A 17,447-nucleotide genomic window follows, 5' to 3' on the forward strand; every position below is an offset into this window, starting at 1 on the left:
ATAGATAACAATGTTGTCCTATACTTATATTCTGTGAAAAATACTACTATAACAACAATTACATTATAATATTGCGATGTGTAAATGTACCAAAATAACAGATACACCTTAAATGTATGCAATGTTGTATGTTAAATATATTCAATAATGATAATTTTTTTTAATGATCTAATGTTTTTATCTTTCATTTTCTTAATCTTTGGAGCTAATTGTTGGCATTCCCTTGCCTGGAAAATCCCATGGAAGGAGGAGCCTGGTAGGCTGCAGTCCATGGGGTTGCTAAGAGTCGGACACGACTGAACAACTTCACTTTCACTCTTCACTTTCATGCTTTGGAGAAGGAAATGGCAACCCACTCCAGTGTTATTGCCTGGAGAATCCCAGGGATGGGGTAGCCTGGTGGGCTGCCATCTATGGGGTCGCACAGAGTCGGACACGACTGAAATGACTTCATCCATCCATCCATCCATATATTGTAAATGCTTTGTGGACAAAGATCAATTTATATGATAAATATGAACACAGGCAAACTGAATTCAAAAAGCTCTTTAAAAATAAAACATAATGAAATTCATTTTGGGAAACAAACAAACAAAAAAGAAATTGCAAAAATAACTTCACAGTTTTGTAAAGAGTTCTACTAAAGTGAAGGGATGAGGACATAAGATTATCATGTACTGGGTCAGATCCTGAAGTATAGGTTCCTGGGGATTAGCTGCATGATGCCTGGATATCTTAAATATTGTTTCTTTTGTTTAAGATAGTTGAATTGCAGAAATTAAGATAAATGTAAAGAAGACAATTAAGCATGAATAATTCCACCTCTCAAAGAGAAACAATTTTACCTTCCATTTATTTTCTTCTAAACTTTTGTCTTATACTTTACAAAAATGCTTTGAATTATACATTATACAGTTATTTGTATAAATAATTTAGTTATTTGGGGGGCAGATTGGAAAAACATATAAAAGTATCAAGATGACCGTACACTGTTATGTTCTATGAACATTGAGGCATATTTTCCCCAGTCTTTTCTACTATCATAAAAAAAAAAAATGTACCAGATAATATAGAAATACATTCCCTTTATAAGGAAAATACTTGAATGTTTACAGACATCTTCATTTTTGTCCTGATAAAAGAAGAGATTTTACGCATTTTTATTTTATTTGTATTCCACTCCAATCGCCTTCATATTTTCATTTCCCATGTTATCATGACCTGTCATTTTAGTTTGAACTCCTTAAAAACTGTGTAAATCAGGGAGTTTCCTGGTGGTCCAGTGGCTAAGACTCTGCACTCCCATTGCAGGTGTCCTAGGTTCGATCCCTGCTTGGGGAACTAGATCCCACATGTCACAATTAAGAGTTCATATGCTGCAACTAAAGATGGAAGAAGATCCTGCTTAGATCCTGATCTAAGACCCAGATCAGTCAAATAAAAAAATATATATGTTAAAAAATGTGCAAATCATATAATTTTTATGGACAGTAGTTTTTTAGAATCATCAATATCTACTGATTTCCTAGCTCAGCATGGCTTCTCATATTCCATCATTTCTTTCTGGTTAATTTTTATTGCTGAAGAAAATTAGGGAAAAGTTTGTGTCTTTCTGAATCATTTTATGTCTAAAAGTATATTTAGTTTTAAGTTACTCCAAAATGATACTTTTTTAACTGGGTGTAAAATTTCAGGTTTTAAGTTACTGTAATACTCAGCAATTTTGAAGGTATCCCACCCATGTTTTCTGGCATTGTAATGCTTCTGATAAGAAGTTAGGAATAAACTGAGTTCTCACTTTCTTGTGGATAGCATGATTTTTTTCTTGGTGAGCTATCAGGATTTTCATTTAATGTTTGATTATCATAGTTTCAATAGAAAACTCACAAACATGGCTATTTATGTGCTGTTATTATTAATTCTGCTTGATAATTGGTGGACTCTTTCCATTTTAGGTATACTGTTTCTTTAATTCTTAGAAGTCTTCAAGTTATTATATCTTTAAATGATATCTGTTCTATCGGAAATTTAATTAGATGTTGAAATTTCTGAATTTATTCCTTTCTCTATTCTGATATACTGATCTGTCTATTCTTGAACCAATATCACCATTTTTCACTTACTTATAGTTTAGACACCAGGTAATATTTATGTTTTTGGAAATAATTTTGTTTTCCTAGATCCTTTACATTTCCATATAAATATTTATATCAGCCTGTCGCTTTCTTGAAAAACAAATAGTCTGCTGGACTTCTAATTGGGGTTACAGGAGAAGGCAATGGCACCCCACTCCAGTACTCCTGCCTGGAAAATCCCATGGACGGAGGAGCCTGGTGGGCTGCAGTCCATGGGGTCGCTGAGGGTCGGACACGACTGAGAGACTTCCCTTTCACTTTTCACTTTCATGCATTGGAGAAGGAAATAGCAACCCACTCCAGTGTTCTTGCCTGGAGAATCCCAGGGACGGGGGAGCCTGGTGGGCTGTCGTCTATGGGGTCACATAGAGTCGGACAGGACTGAAGCGACTTAGCAGCAGCAGCAGCAGCAGGGTCAGTAAATCAATTTGAGAACAACTGCCGTCTTCGCATTATTGAACCTTTTCAATCTATAAACATGTATACCTTTCCATTAATTAGGCCTTCTTTAATTTCTCTTAGCAAATTTCGTTTATTTGTTTTCAGTATAGAAATCTTACACACCTTTTATATTTGTATTTTGTATATTTTCTGTTTGGTAGTTTTATAGTAGTATAACTGGTAATGAAATTTCAAGTTTATTTTAAAATTGTGTTTTCCTTAAATGTAGAAATATATTAACTCTGTAACTCACAAATTTAATATGTTTTTATTATTCTAGTAATATTTATGCATATTTCATAGGGGTTTCTATGCACACAATCATGTTATCTGTGAATAATGATGGTTTTACTTATTCCTTTCTTATATTTGACTTCCCTCCTTTCTTTTTTCTTGGCTTATTGTACCAGTGACGGCAGCAGACACTCCTGCCTTGCACTCAGTCTTAGGGGGAAGTGTTTAGTGCTTTGCTGTCTAGTATCACGGCAGCTGTAGCTTTTTCCCAAGTGTCCTTTATCAGATTGAGGAAATTTCTTCTTTTTATTCTTTTTTTTTTTAATCATAAATGGAGGTTGGATTTTATCAAACAGTCTATCTGAGTGTATTAGAATAATTTTATTTTTATTCTTATTCATGTGATGAAGTATATTAATTGATTTTCAAATAGAAATAAGCAAGTATTAACCTGGGTTGCCCTGGTGGCTCCGTGATAAAGAATCTGCCTGCCAATGCAAGAGATATAATTTTGATCCCAGGGTTGGGAAGATCCCCTGGAAAAGGAAATGGCTACCCACTCCAGTATTCTTGCCTGGAGAATTCCATGGACAGAGGAGCCTGGGGGACTACAGTCCATGAGACTTCAGAGTCTGACACAACTTAGCAGCTAAACAAAACAACAGGCTAGATCCTTCAGAATTATGATGTTTTTATGCATTCCTGAGTTCAATTTTCTAATATCATGTTAAGGATTTCCACATTTATGTTCATAAGAATAATGGTCTATTAATGTCTTTTTAAAATTTTTCATTGTTAAGTTTTGGTATCAGTTATTCTGATCTTATAAATGAGATGGGAAATATCTTTTCCTTCTACATCTTCTCTAAGAGTGCAAGATTTTGCTTTCTCTTAAAAGTTTTGAAATTCATCAATGAAGCCATCATGGCCTGGAAGGATCTGTGGGTTTTTTGTTTCTTTGTTTTGCAGGTGTGGTAAGCAGAATAATCCCAAAGATAATAATAATAATGATTATTATTATTAATAATAATTATTGTTATTAATAATAATAATCCCAAAGATGCCCAGAAATGCGAGAAGCAGCCTATGGAACCAAACAAATAAATTTCTGTTGTGTAAGCCACCATTCTGGTATTTTATTATGGCAACCTGAGCTGATGAATACAGCGTCTTATTCTTTTCTAATGTTTCCAATTTACTTTTAATGTTTTTAATCAATTAAAATATACAATAGACGTAGAATCTCTACATCTTAGATTTTCTGTTATGTGAATCTTTAGGTGATTAAGTCTAGCTGTTTTTCATGTTTCCTTTAACTCACGGTGAATTGTTATTTGGTGCATAATTTAGTTTTGGATTGTAAACTCCTCTTTGGTGAGATTCATTGAAAAGATTTCATGCCCCAGATAAGAGCAATCCCTCCAGAAAAATTCTGCCTTATTTTCACAATAAATTTCAGTCAGGTCAGTTCAGTCGACTGAATGTCACGGATGTAGTCACCATCTGCATTGGTTTTGGATCCCAAGAAAACAAAGTCTGTCACTGTCTCCATTGCTTCACCATCTATTTGCCATGAAGTGACGGGACTGGATGCCATGATCTTAGCTTTCTGAATGTTGAGTTTTAAGTCAGCTTTTCACTCTCCTCTTTCATTTTCATCAAGAGGCTCTTCAGTTCCTCTTTGCTTTCTGCCATAAGGATGGTGCCATCGGCATATCTGAGGTTATTGATATTTCTCCCAGCAATCTTGATTCCAGCTTGTGCTTCATCCAGCCTGGCATTTTGCATGATGTATACTGCCTATAAGTTAAATAAGCAGGGTGACAACATACAGTCTTGACATACTCCTTTCCCAATTTGGAACCAGTCCATTGTTCCATGTTTGGTTCTAACTGTTGCTTGATCTGCATACAGATTTCTAAGGAGGCAGGTCAGGTGGTCTGGTATTCCCATCTCTTTAGGAATTTTCCACAGTTTGTTGGAAATTTCTAGGCAGGAATACTTGAGCAGTTGCCATTTTCTATTCCAAGGGATCATCCTGACCCAGGGATCAAATTAAAACCTATATAAAATATATATCAATGGCCTCTGGCAAAATTGTTACATGAAAATTAGAAATAAACAGCAACACATGCTTTTTAGCATCAAAAGATTTGCTAAGATCATCAACTGTGATCATTTGGAAATCTAACAAGTTACTTAACAAACTTATGGCTTTGTACAATTGCTGATAAGATAGATGTTAATAACTTTTATTGATTGCTTTTGGGCTTTCCTGATAGCTCAGTTGGTAAAGAATCCACCTGCAATGCAGGAGATTCTGATTTGATTCCTGGGTCAGGAAGATCCACTGGAAAAAGGATAGACTACCCACTCCAGTTTTATGATTTTTCACCAAAACTTAGGAAGATCAATTTTAAGATATTCATTATATGGGATATCTACTTCTGCTTTATTGACTACACCAAAGCTTTTAACTGTTTGGATCACAACAAACTGTGGAAAATTCCTAAAGATATGGGAATACCATACCACCTTACCTGCCTCCTGAGAAATATGTATGCAGGTTAAGAAGCAACAGTTAGAACTGAACATGGAACAAAAGACTGGTTCTAAATCAGGAAATGAACACATCAAGGCTGTATACTGTCACCCTGCTTATTTAACTTATATGCAGAGTACATCATGCTAGATGCTGGGCTGGATGAAGCACAAGCTGGAATCAAGATTGCTAAGAGAAATATCAATAACCTCAGATGTACAGAAGACACCACCCTTATGGAAGAAAGCAAAGAAGAACTAAAGAGCCTCTTGATGAAAGTGAAACAGGAGAGTGGAAAAGTTGGCTTAAAACTCAACATTCAGAAAACTAAGACCATGGCATCTGGTCCCATCACTTCATGGCAAATACATGGGGAAACAAAGAAAACAGTGAGAGATTTATTTTGAGGGGCTACAAATTCACTGCAGATGGTGACTGCAGCCATGGAATTAAAAGACACTTGCTCCTTGGAAGAAAAGCGATGACCAACCTAGACAGCATATTAAAAAGCAGAGACAATACTTTGCCAACAATGGTCTGACTAGTCAAAGCTACAGTTTTTCCAGTAGTCATGTATGGATGTGAGAGTTGAACTATAAAGTAAGCTGAGCACTGAAGAACTGATGCTTTTGAACTGTGGTGCTGGACAAGACTGTTGAGAGTCCCTTGGACAGCAAGGAGATCCAACCAGTCCATCCTAAAGGAAATCAGTCCTGAATATTCTTTGGAAGGACTGGTGCTGAAGCTGAAACTCCAATATTTTGGCCATCTGATGTGAAAAGCTGACTCATTAGAAAAGACCCTGATACTAGGAAAGATTGAGGGCAGGAGGAGAAGGGGACAACACAGGATGAGATGGTTGGATGGCAACACTGACTCAATGGACATGAGTTTGAGCAAGCTCTGGGAGCTGGTGATGGACAGGGAAGCCTGGCGTGCTACAGTCCATGGGGCCACAAAGAGTCAGACACGACTGAGTGACTGAACTGAATTGATGCCAATAAACCTTCAAAACTGACTTTTATTCCCTCTTTGAACCTCCTTTGATGTAGACAGAACCTCACTGTTGACTCGTAACTACAGGTGAATTTATTTTTAGCTATTCTTTGAGAAATCTAACTTTTCTGGTGCCTGAATGTCAGTTACTCTTATTTATATTCCCAGTATTTTATTCTCTTCTCTCTACTTGGCCATTCAACTGATATATTAAATCACAAAGATAAGAAATTCATTGGTAGCTTAGAGTTAGCTTTTTTTACTGTCTGGGATTTTGCCTCATTTTGGTTTTTGTTGTTTTTTTCCCCCCTTTTGTACATAATTGGAAGTTTATATATTTAAGGGAAGCCCATTATCTTGTAACCTTTATTTTTAATGTTCTTCTGTAATGGGTGGAAGTTTAGATTATATATAGTCTGCCATATTGCCAGAATCGGAAGTCAATACTCATTTTAGAGTGTCACCATAAGCTGATGTCAAAAGTGAACATAGATAGTAATGTAAAATAAAATTATAGGCTAATATCACTAATGACTATAAAAGCAAAAGTCCTAAATAAAATTTAATAAAGAGATGTCAGCAATGTATCAAAAGATTATATATCATAACTAGATAGGGTTTATTTCAATAATGCAAGAATTGATCAATATTGAAAAGCTGTCCAAATTATTACTGTGTTAATAGTAAAAGATATAAAAGCCATCTTATCTCAATGGACAATGAAAATTATTTATTGAGACAGCATACAATTCTGAAGAAAGGAAAAAGGTCTAGGATACTAGGTTTAATAGAAACCTTTCTTCACAGTTTTCAGGAATCTTCATCACATCATACTTAACCATAAAACTATTAAACAATTGCATTCTTTCTTCATGAATATTTGTTGTTGTTTTTCAGCTACTAAGTTGTGTCTGACTCTTTGCCACCTATGGACTGTAGCCCACCAGGCTCCGCTGTTCATGGGGTTTTTCCCACCAAGAATACTGGAGTGGTTGTCTTTCCCTTCTTCAAGGGGTCTTCCTGGACCAGGGGTTGAAACTGCATCTCCTGCATTGGCAGGCGAATTTTCTACTGCTGAGCCATTCGGCAAGACCCTCATCATGCATATAGTAAATATTGATTAATCATCTACTACATGGCATTCTTCTAGTATATATTCAGTATAGCAGAATATAAAACAGTCCTAGACATTGAAGTTAAATAGCGAATAGAAATGTTTTTAAAGTAACAATGCTACCATAATTTGTTAATGATGATCTTAAAGAATCAATTGGTTAAATATGATTAAAGGAGTTAGTTCAGCAAGGTGACCTGAATTGGTTTAATATTCAAAGGTTACAGTTTCCTTTAAAACATCAGTACCAATTAGGAAAGGTAACCAAAATAATAATATCTTTAAAATGTCTAGTTGTTGTTTAGTTGCTAAGTTGTGTCAGACTCTTTTGCAACTCCATGGACTGCAGCCTGTCAGACTCCTCTGTCCATGGGATTTCCCAGGTAAAAAAATTGGAGTGGGTTGTCACTTCCTTTGCTAGAGGATCTTCCTGACCCAGGGATCAAACCCCATCTGCTGCATTGGCAGGCAGATTCGTTACTACAGAGCCACTTGGGAAGCCCAAAAATGCTCTCAATCTTTTTGAAGAAACTTATAATAGTTTAAGAAGGAACAGTAAAATATATAACAAAATATAAAACAATGATACCCAAGTGTATTAGAGCACATGCAATTAAGTAAGTTAATAATAACACAGTAAAAATAAAAATTATGAGCTGACAATGAAGAACAGGAAATACAAAAGGTCAGTAAACATGTGAAAATAAATATTCCATATAAAATAATATCAAGTTAGTGTGAATTAAGATAACAATGACATGCTCTTTTTCAATCATCAGATTAGAAACAAATCAAAAAGTTAAGAATATTAAGATCTGGAGGAGGAGCCAAGATGGCGGAGGAGTAGGACGGGGAGAACACTTTCTCCCCCACCAATTCATCAAAAGAACATTTAAACGTCGAGTAAATTCCACAAAACAACTTCTGAATGCCGGCAGAGGACATCAGGCACCCAGAAAAGCAGCCCAACTCTTCGAAAGGAGCTGCCTGAGAAGGTGCGCCAGTTTTACACCCAGATAACCGAGTGGCGGGGAGGCGATAAGTCGCAGCATTGGCGCCCGCCAAACACATCACCTGAGCTGCTCGGATCTGGGAAGAACACAAAACGCAGGCCCAACCGAGTCTGCGCCTCTGAGGACTACCCGAGTGCCTGAACCTGAGCGGCTTGGACCTGGGAGCTCAGCCCAGGGCCGGCCTCTGATTGCTCCCGGCGGAACAACCTAGAGCCCGAGCAGTGTGGGCAGGGAGGCTACACGCGCCGTGAGCGGGGGCAGGCCCAGTGTGGCTGAGGCACTGCGAGCGCACGCCAGTGTTGTCTGTTTGCAGCATCCCTCCCTCCCTCCCCACAGCGCGGCTGAACAAGTGAGCCTAAATAAAATAAAAAAAAATAGTGTCCTCCACCGTCCCCTTTGTGTCAGGGCGGGAACCGGACACTGAAGAGACCAGCAAACAGAAGAAGCTATAACAGAGGGAAACGCCTTGGAAGCTACAGGCCATAGATTAAAACCCTGTGGTTACTACGGATTACATAGGAAGGGGCCTATAGATCTTGAGAAATATAAGTCGGACTAAGGAACTGCCAAAAATGAACTGAACCCACAATACTCACAACAAAACCAGAGAAAGACCTAGATATATTTTTACTATTTTTACGATCAATCTTTCTTTTTTTTTTAATTAAAAAAATTTTTTTTAAGTCCTCTATTGTCCTTTAATTTTCACTTTTATAACTATTACTTTGCAAAAAAAAAAAAAAAGACCTTATTTTTTTTTCTTCTTCAGCAAACTTCATATATATATAATTTTTTGACCATTTTTTTTTCTTCTTTTTCTTCTTTTCTTTAACATTGTATTTTTGAAATTCCAAACTCTACTCTAGATTTTTAATTTTAGCCTTTTGGTATATGTTATCAATTTTGTACCTATAGTTTTTTTCATAATTTCTGTGACTTTTTTTTTCTCTGTTTCTTTCTCTTCTTCTTTTATATAACATCGTATATCTGCAATTCCAAACTCTACTCAAGATTTTTAATTTATGCTTTTTGGTATTTGATATCAATTTTGTACCTGTATTTTCTTTATAATTTTTGCGACATTGTTTTTGTTGGTTTGTTTGTTTTCTCTCTTTATTTTTCTTCTTCTTTTTTTCTTTCTTTCTTTTTTTTTAACGTTGTATTTTTGAAATTCCAAACTCTACTCTAGATTTTTAATTTTTGCTTTTTGGTATTAGTTATCAATTTTGTACCTGTAGTTTCTTTATAATTTTCACGACCTTGTTTGTTTTTCTTTGTTCGTTTTTTCTCTCTTTCTTTTCCTTCTTCTTTTCATTAACATCGCATTTTTGAAATTCCAAACTCTACTCTAGATTTCTAATTTTTGCTTTTATGTATTTGTTACCAATTTTGTACCTTTAAGAACCCAATCTTCAGGACCCATTTTTCACTAGGGTACGAGATTACTGGCTTGACTGCTCTCTTTCCCTTTGGACTCTCCATTTTCTCCACCAGGTCACCTGTATCTCCTCCCTAACCCCTCTCTACTCTACCCAACTCTGTGAATTTCTGTGTGTTCCAGACGGTGGAGAACACTTAAGGAACTGATTACTGGCTGGATCTGTCTCCCTCCTTTTCATTTCCCCCTTTTATCCTTCTGGCCACCTCTGTCTCCTGCCTCCTTCTTCTCTTCTCTGTATAACTCCGTGAACATCTCTGAGTGGTCCAGTTGTGGAGTGCACATAAGGAAGTGACTACTGGCTAGCCCACTCTCTCCACTATTGATTCCACCTCATCTCATTTGGGTCACCTCTAACTCCCTCCTCCCTCTTCTCTTCTCCATGTAACGCTGTGAACCTCTCTGAGTGACCCTCACAGTAGAGAAACTTTTCATCTTTAATGTAGATGTTTCATCAGTGGTGCTGTATAGAAGGAGAAGTTTTGAAACTACTGTAAAATTAAGACCGATAACTGGAAGTAGGAGGCTTAAGTCCAAACCCTGACTCCAGGGAACTCCTGACTCCAAGGAACATTAATTGACAGGAGCTCATCAAACGCCTCCATACCGACACTGAAACCAAGCACCACACAAGGGCCAACAAGTTCCAGGGAAAGACATAACAAGCAAATTCTCCAGCAACAAAGGAACACAGCCCTGAGCTTCAAGATACAGGCTGCCCAAAGTCACCCCAAAACCATAGACATCTCATAACTCATTACTGGACATTTCATTACACTCCAGAGAGAAGAAATACAGCTCCATCCACCAGAACATCGACACAAGCTTCCCTAACCAGGAAACCTTGACAAGCCACCTGTACAAACCCACACACACTGAGGAAACGCCACAATAAAGAGAACTCCACAAACTGCCAGAATACAGAAAGGACACCCCAAACTCAGCAATTTAAACAAGATGAAGAGACAGAGGAATACCAAGCAGATAAAGGAACAGGATAAATGCCCACCAAACCTAACAAAAGAGGAAGAGATAGGGAATCTACCTGATAAAGAATTCCGAATAATGATAGTGAAATTGATCCAAAATCTTGAAATTAAAATGGAATCACAGATAAATAGCCTGGAGGCAAGGATTGAGAAGATGCAAGAAAGGTTTAACAAGGACTTAGAAGAAATAAAAAAGAGTCAATATATAATGAATAATGCAATAAGTGAAATTAAAAACACTCTGGAGGCAATAAATAGTAGAATAACAGAGGCAGAAGATAGGATTAGTGAATTAGAAGATAGAATGGTAGAAATAAATGAATCAGAGAGGATAAAAGAAAAACGAATTAAAAGAAATGAGGACAATCTCAGAGACCTCCAGGACAATATTAAACGCTACAACATTCGAATCATAGGGGTCCCAGAAGAAGAAGACAAAAAGAAAGACCATGAGAAAATACTTGAGGAGATAATAGTTGAAAACTTCCCTAAAATGGGGAAGGAAATAATCACCCAAGTCCAAGAAACCCAGAGAGTCCCAAACAGGATAAACCCAAGGCGAAACACCCCAAGACACATATTAATCAAATTAACAAAGATCAAACACAAAGAACAAATATTAAAAGCAGCAAGGGAAAAACAACAAATAACACACAAGGGAATACCCATAAGGATAACAGCTGATCTTTCAATAGAAACTCTTCAAGCCAGGAGGGAATGGCAAGACATACTTAAAATGATGAAAGAAAATAACCTACAGCCCAGATTATTGTACCCAGCAAGGATCTCATTCAAGTATGAAGGAGAAATCAAAAGCTTTTCAGACAAGCAAAAGCTGAGAGAATTCAGCACCACCAAACCAGCTCTCCAACAAATACTAAAGGATATTCTCTAGACAGGAAACACAAAAATGGTGTATAAATTCGAACCCAAAACAATAAAGTAAATGGCAACGGGGTCATACTTATCAGTAATTACCTTAAACGTAAATGGGTTGAATGCCCCAACCAAAAGACAAAGACTGGCTGAATGGATACAAAAACAAGACCCCTACATATGTTGTCTACAAGAGACCCACCTCAAAACAGGGGACACATACAGACTGAAAGTGAAGGGCTGGAAAAAGATTTTCCATGCAAATAGGGACCAAAAGAAAGCAGGAGTAGCAATACTCATATCAGATAAAATAGACTTTAAAACAAAGACTGTGAAAAGAGACAAAGATGGTCACTACATAATGATCAAAGGATCAATCCAAGAAGAAGATATAACAATTATAAATATATATGCACCCAACACGGGAGCACCGCAGTATGTAAGACAAATGCTAACAAGTATGAAAGAAGAAATTAACAATAATACAATAATAATGGGAGACTTTAATACCCCACTCACACTTATGGATAGATCAACTAAACAGAAAATTAACAAGGAAACACAAACTTTAAATGATACAATAGACCAGTTAGACCTAATTGATATCTATAGGACATTTCATCCCAAAACAATGAATTTCACCTTCTTCTCAAGCGCACATGGAACCTTCTCCAGGATAGATCACATCCTGGGCCATAAAGCTAGCCTTGGTAAATTCAAAAAAATAGAAATCATTCCAAGCATTTTTTCTGACCACAAGGCAGTAAGATTAGATCTCAATTACAGGAGAAAAACTATTAAAAAATCCAACATATGGAGGCTGAACAACACACTGCTGAATAACCAACAAATCACAGAAGAAATCAAAAAAGAAATCAAAATTTGCATAGAAATGAATGAAAATGAAAACACAACAACCCAAAACCTGTGGGACACGGTAAAAGCAGTCCTAAGGGGAAAGTTCATAGCAATACAGGCACACCTCAAGAAACAAGAAAAAAGTCAAATAAATAACCTAACTCTACACCTAAAGCAACTAGAAAAGGAAGAAATGAAGAACCCCAGGGTTAGTAGAAGGAAAGAAATCTTAAAACTTAGAGCAGAAATAAATGCAAAAGAAACAAAAGAGACCATAGCAAAAATCAACAAAACCAAAAGCTGGTTCTTTGAAAGGATAAATAAAATTGACAAACCATTAGCCAGACTCATCAAGAAACAAAGGGAGAAAAATCAAATCAATAAAATTAGAAATGAAAATGGAGAGATCACAACAGACAACACAGAAATACAAAGGATCATAAGAGACTACTATCAACAATTATATGCCAATAAAATGGACAACGAGGAAGAAATGGACAAATTCTTAGAAAAGTACAACTTTCCAAAACTCGACCAGGAAGAAATAGAAAATCTTAACAGACCCATCACAAGCACGGAAATTGAAACTGTAATAAAAAATCTTCCGGCAAACAAAAGCCCAGGTCCAGACGGCTTCACAGCTGAATTCTACCAAAAATTTAGAGAAGAGCTAACACCTATCCTGCTCAAACTCTTCCAGAAAATTGCAGAGGATGGTAAACTTCCAAACTCATTCTATGAGGCCACCATCACCCTAATACCAAAACCTGACAAAGATCCCACAAAAAAAGAAAACTACAGGCCAATATCACTGATGAACATAGATGCAAATATCCTTAACAAAATTCTAGCAATCAGAATCCAACAACACATTAAAAAGATCATACACCATGACCAAGTGGGCTTTATCCCAGGGATGCAAGGATTCTTCAATATCCGCAAATCAATCAATGTAATACACCACATTAACAAATTGAAAAATAAAAACCATATGATTATCTCAATAGATGCAGAGAAAGCCTTTGACAAAATTCAACATCCATTTATGATAAAAACTCTCCAGAAAGCAGGAATAGAAGGAACATACCTCAACATAATAAAAGCTATATATGACAAACCCACAGCAAACATTATCCTCAATGGTGAAAAATTGAAAGCATTTCCTCTAAAGTCAGGAACAAGACAAGGGTGCCCACTTTCACCATTACTATTCAACATAGTTTTGGAAGTTTTGGCCACAGCAATCAGAACAGAAAAAGAAATAAAAGAAATAAAAAAAAAAAAAAACAGAACAAAAAAAGAAAAAAAAATCCAAATTGGAAAAGAAGAAGTAAAGCTCTCACTGTTTGCAGATGACATGATCCTCTACATAGAAAACCCTAAAGAATCCACCAGAAAATTACTAGAACTAATCAATGACTATAGTAAAGTTGCAGGATATAAAATCAACACCCAGAAATCCCTTGCATTCCTATACACTAATAATGAGAAAACAGAAAGAGAAATTAAGGAAACAATTCCATTCACCATTGCAATGGAAAGAATAAAATACTTAGGAATATATCTACCTAAAGAATCTAAAGACCTATATATAGAAAACTATAAAACACTGGTGAAAGAAATCAAAGAGGACACTAACAGATGGAGAAATATACCATGTTCATGGATTGGAAGAATCAATATAGTGAAAATGAGTATACTACCCAAAGCAATCTATAGATTCAATGCAATCCCTATCAAGCTACCAACAGCATTCTTCACAGAGCTAGAACAAATAATTTCACAATTTGTATGGAAAAACAAAAAACCTCAAATAGCCAAAGCGATCTTGAGAAAGAAGAATGGAACTGGAGGAATCAACCTACCTGACTTCAGGCTCTACTACAAAGCCACAGTTATCAAGACAGTATGGTACTGGCACAAAGACAGAAATATAGATCTATGGAACAAAATAGAAAGCCCAGAGATAAATCCATGCACATATGGACACCTTATCTTTGACAAAGGAGGCAAGAATATACAATGGATTAAAGACAATCTCTTTAACAAGTGGTGCTGGGAACTCTGGTCAACCACTTGTAAAAGAATGAAACTAGAACACTTTCTAACACCATACACAAAAATAAACTCAAAATGGATTAAAGATCTAAACGTAAGACCAGAAACTATAAAACTCCTAGAGGAGAACATAGGCAAAACACTCTCTGACATACATCACAGCAGGATCCTCTATGACCCACCTCCCAGAATATTGGAAATAAAAGCAAAAATAAACAAACGGGACCTAATTAACCTTAAAAGCTTCTGCACATCAAAGGAAACTATTAGCAAGGTGAAAAGACAGCCTTCAGAATGGGAGAAGATAATAGCAAGTGAAGCAACTGACAAACAACTAATTTCCAGAATATACAAGCAACTCCTACAGCTCAACTCCAGAAAAATAAATGACCCAATCAAAAAATGGGCCAAAGAACTAAATAGACATTTCTCCAAAGAAGACATACAGATGGCTAACAAACACATGGAAAGATGCTCAACATCACTCATTATCAGAGAAATGCAAATCAAAACCACTATGAGGTACCATTTCACACCAGTCAGAATGGCTGCGATCCAAAAGTCTACAAGTAATAAATGCTGGAGAGGGTGTGGAGAAAAGGGAACCCTCTTACACTGTTGGTGGGAATGCAAACTAGTACAGCCACTATGGAGAACAGTGTGGAGATTCCTTAAAAAACTGGAAATAGACCTGCCTTATGATCCAGCAATCCCACTGCTGGGCATACACACTGAGGAAACCAGAAGGGAAAGAGACACGAGTACCCCAATGTTCATTGCAGCACTGTTTATAATAGCCAGGACATGGAAGCAACCTAGATGTCCATCAGCAGATGAATGGATAAGAAAGTGGTGGTACATATACACAATGGAGTATTACTCAGCCATTAAAAAGACTACATTTGAATCAGTTCTAATGAGGTGGATGAAACTGGAGCCTATTATACAGAGTGAAGTAAGCCAGAAAGAAAAACACCAATACAGTATACTAACGCATATATATGGAATTTAGAAAGATGGTAACAATAACCCTGTGTACGAGACAGCAAAAGAGACACTGATGTATAGAACAGTCTTATGGACTCTGTGGGAGAGGGAGAGGGTGGGAAGATTTGGGAGAATGGCATTGAAACATGTAAAATATCATGTATGAAATGAGTTGCCAGTCCAGGTTCGATGCACGATACTGGATGCTTGGGGCTGGTGCATTGGGACGACCCAGAGGGATGGAATGGGGAGGGAGGAGGGAGGAGGGTTCAGGATGGGGAACACATGTATACCTGTGGCGGATTCATTTTATATTTGGCAAAACTAATACAATTATGTAAAGTTTAAAAATAAAATAAAAAATTAAAAAACTTTGCAAAAAAAAAAAAAAGAATTACTCAAAACATTAAAAAAAAAAAAAAGAATATTAAGATCTGATGTCAGTATGAGGAAGCATCATTTCTCTTTGGTCAACGGCTAGTAAAGTGTTGTATTGGAGTTGGTGTTGAGCTACCTTAGGGCCATAAGAAGGAGCATATTGAAACTAAGGTATATGCATATATAGGCACATTCTGTGCTGTGGGGTTAGTTGCTCAGCTGTGTCCAACTCTTTGCGACCCCATAGACTGTAGCCCGCCAGACTCTTCTGCCCATGGGGATTTTACAGGCAAGGATACTGAAGTGGATTGTCATACCCTCCTCCAGGCGATCTTCCCAACCCAGGGCTTGAATTCAGGTCTCCCTCATTGCAGGCAGATTCTTTACCATCTGAGCCACCAGAGAAGCCCAAAAAGACTGGAGTGGGTAGCCTAACCCTTCTCCAGGGGAACTTCCCGACCCAGGAATCAGACCTGGCTTTCTTGCTTTGCAGGCGGGTACTTTAGAGCTGAGCTACCCACATCAGTTGAAATTGGTGACGTTGTGCCATGTGCAGAGATTAGGAAAATGCTTCACTATGTATTCTTAAATGAAGAAAGAAATATGCAGGTCACAATGTGACCACTGATACTACTTATGTGAAATTCTCATACATGTGCACACTTACACACATACTGATAAATTTCTGTTAGATGCCATATCACAAGTCAGAAAATTCATAAGAAAATGTCTAGAAAGATAAATGCCACACATAATAGTGATCAACCTGGGGGCAGAGGTAGGCTGTTTACAGAGGGCTCCAGAAGGAGAAACACATTTCTTTCTAGCAAATTGTATTACTTATTTACTCCAGTTATTTTTCTTGCTCATGCATCATTCTCATGCCTAACCCATTCTCATAAGTAATATTTCTTATAAAAGCAATAGCTTTCTATTGGTGCATGTGCAAATAAAACTTTTCTGAAATCTTTACAGAACTTAAAAAAAAAATTTCTCCACCTGAATTGTATGCTCTCTCAAGGAGAAATATTCACTAGTTCATATCTATTAACGCTTCCTTCCTTTCTTTGTTTCTTCCTGTCTTCCTGCCAGTTTTCTTAGTATGCAGTCTGCATCAGGTACAGTGCCAAATGCTAGTAATAAGTAGATAATATTGCTTTTCTGCTGTCTCAAGTCACTCTCCATCTTTCGTATACATGCTATATAGGTTAATTAAACAAGGAGAGGTAGCTGGTGTAAACAGAAGCAAAAGCTCTACAGAAATCCTCAGCAGGTATCTTCTCACATTTCAAGGACCAGAACTTCGCCACTTGGTAAACACTAGCTGTAAGGGACTAAAAAAAATGTAATTTTAAACTTTCCAACTTGTCGAGTGAAGGAAGCAAAAG

Source organism: Bubalus bubalis, chromosome 20 (assembly GCF_019923935.1).
Source record: "Bubalus bubalis isolate 160015118507 breed Murrah chromosome 20, NDDB_SH_1, whole genome shotgun sequence".
Lineage (NCBI taxonomy): Eukaryota > Metazoa > Chordata > Mammalia > Artiodactyla > Bovidae > Bubalus > Bubalus bubalis.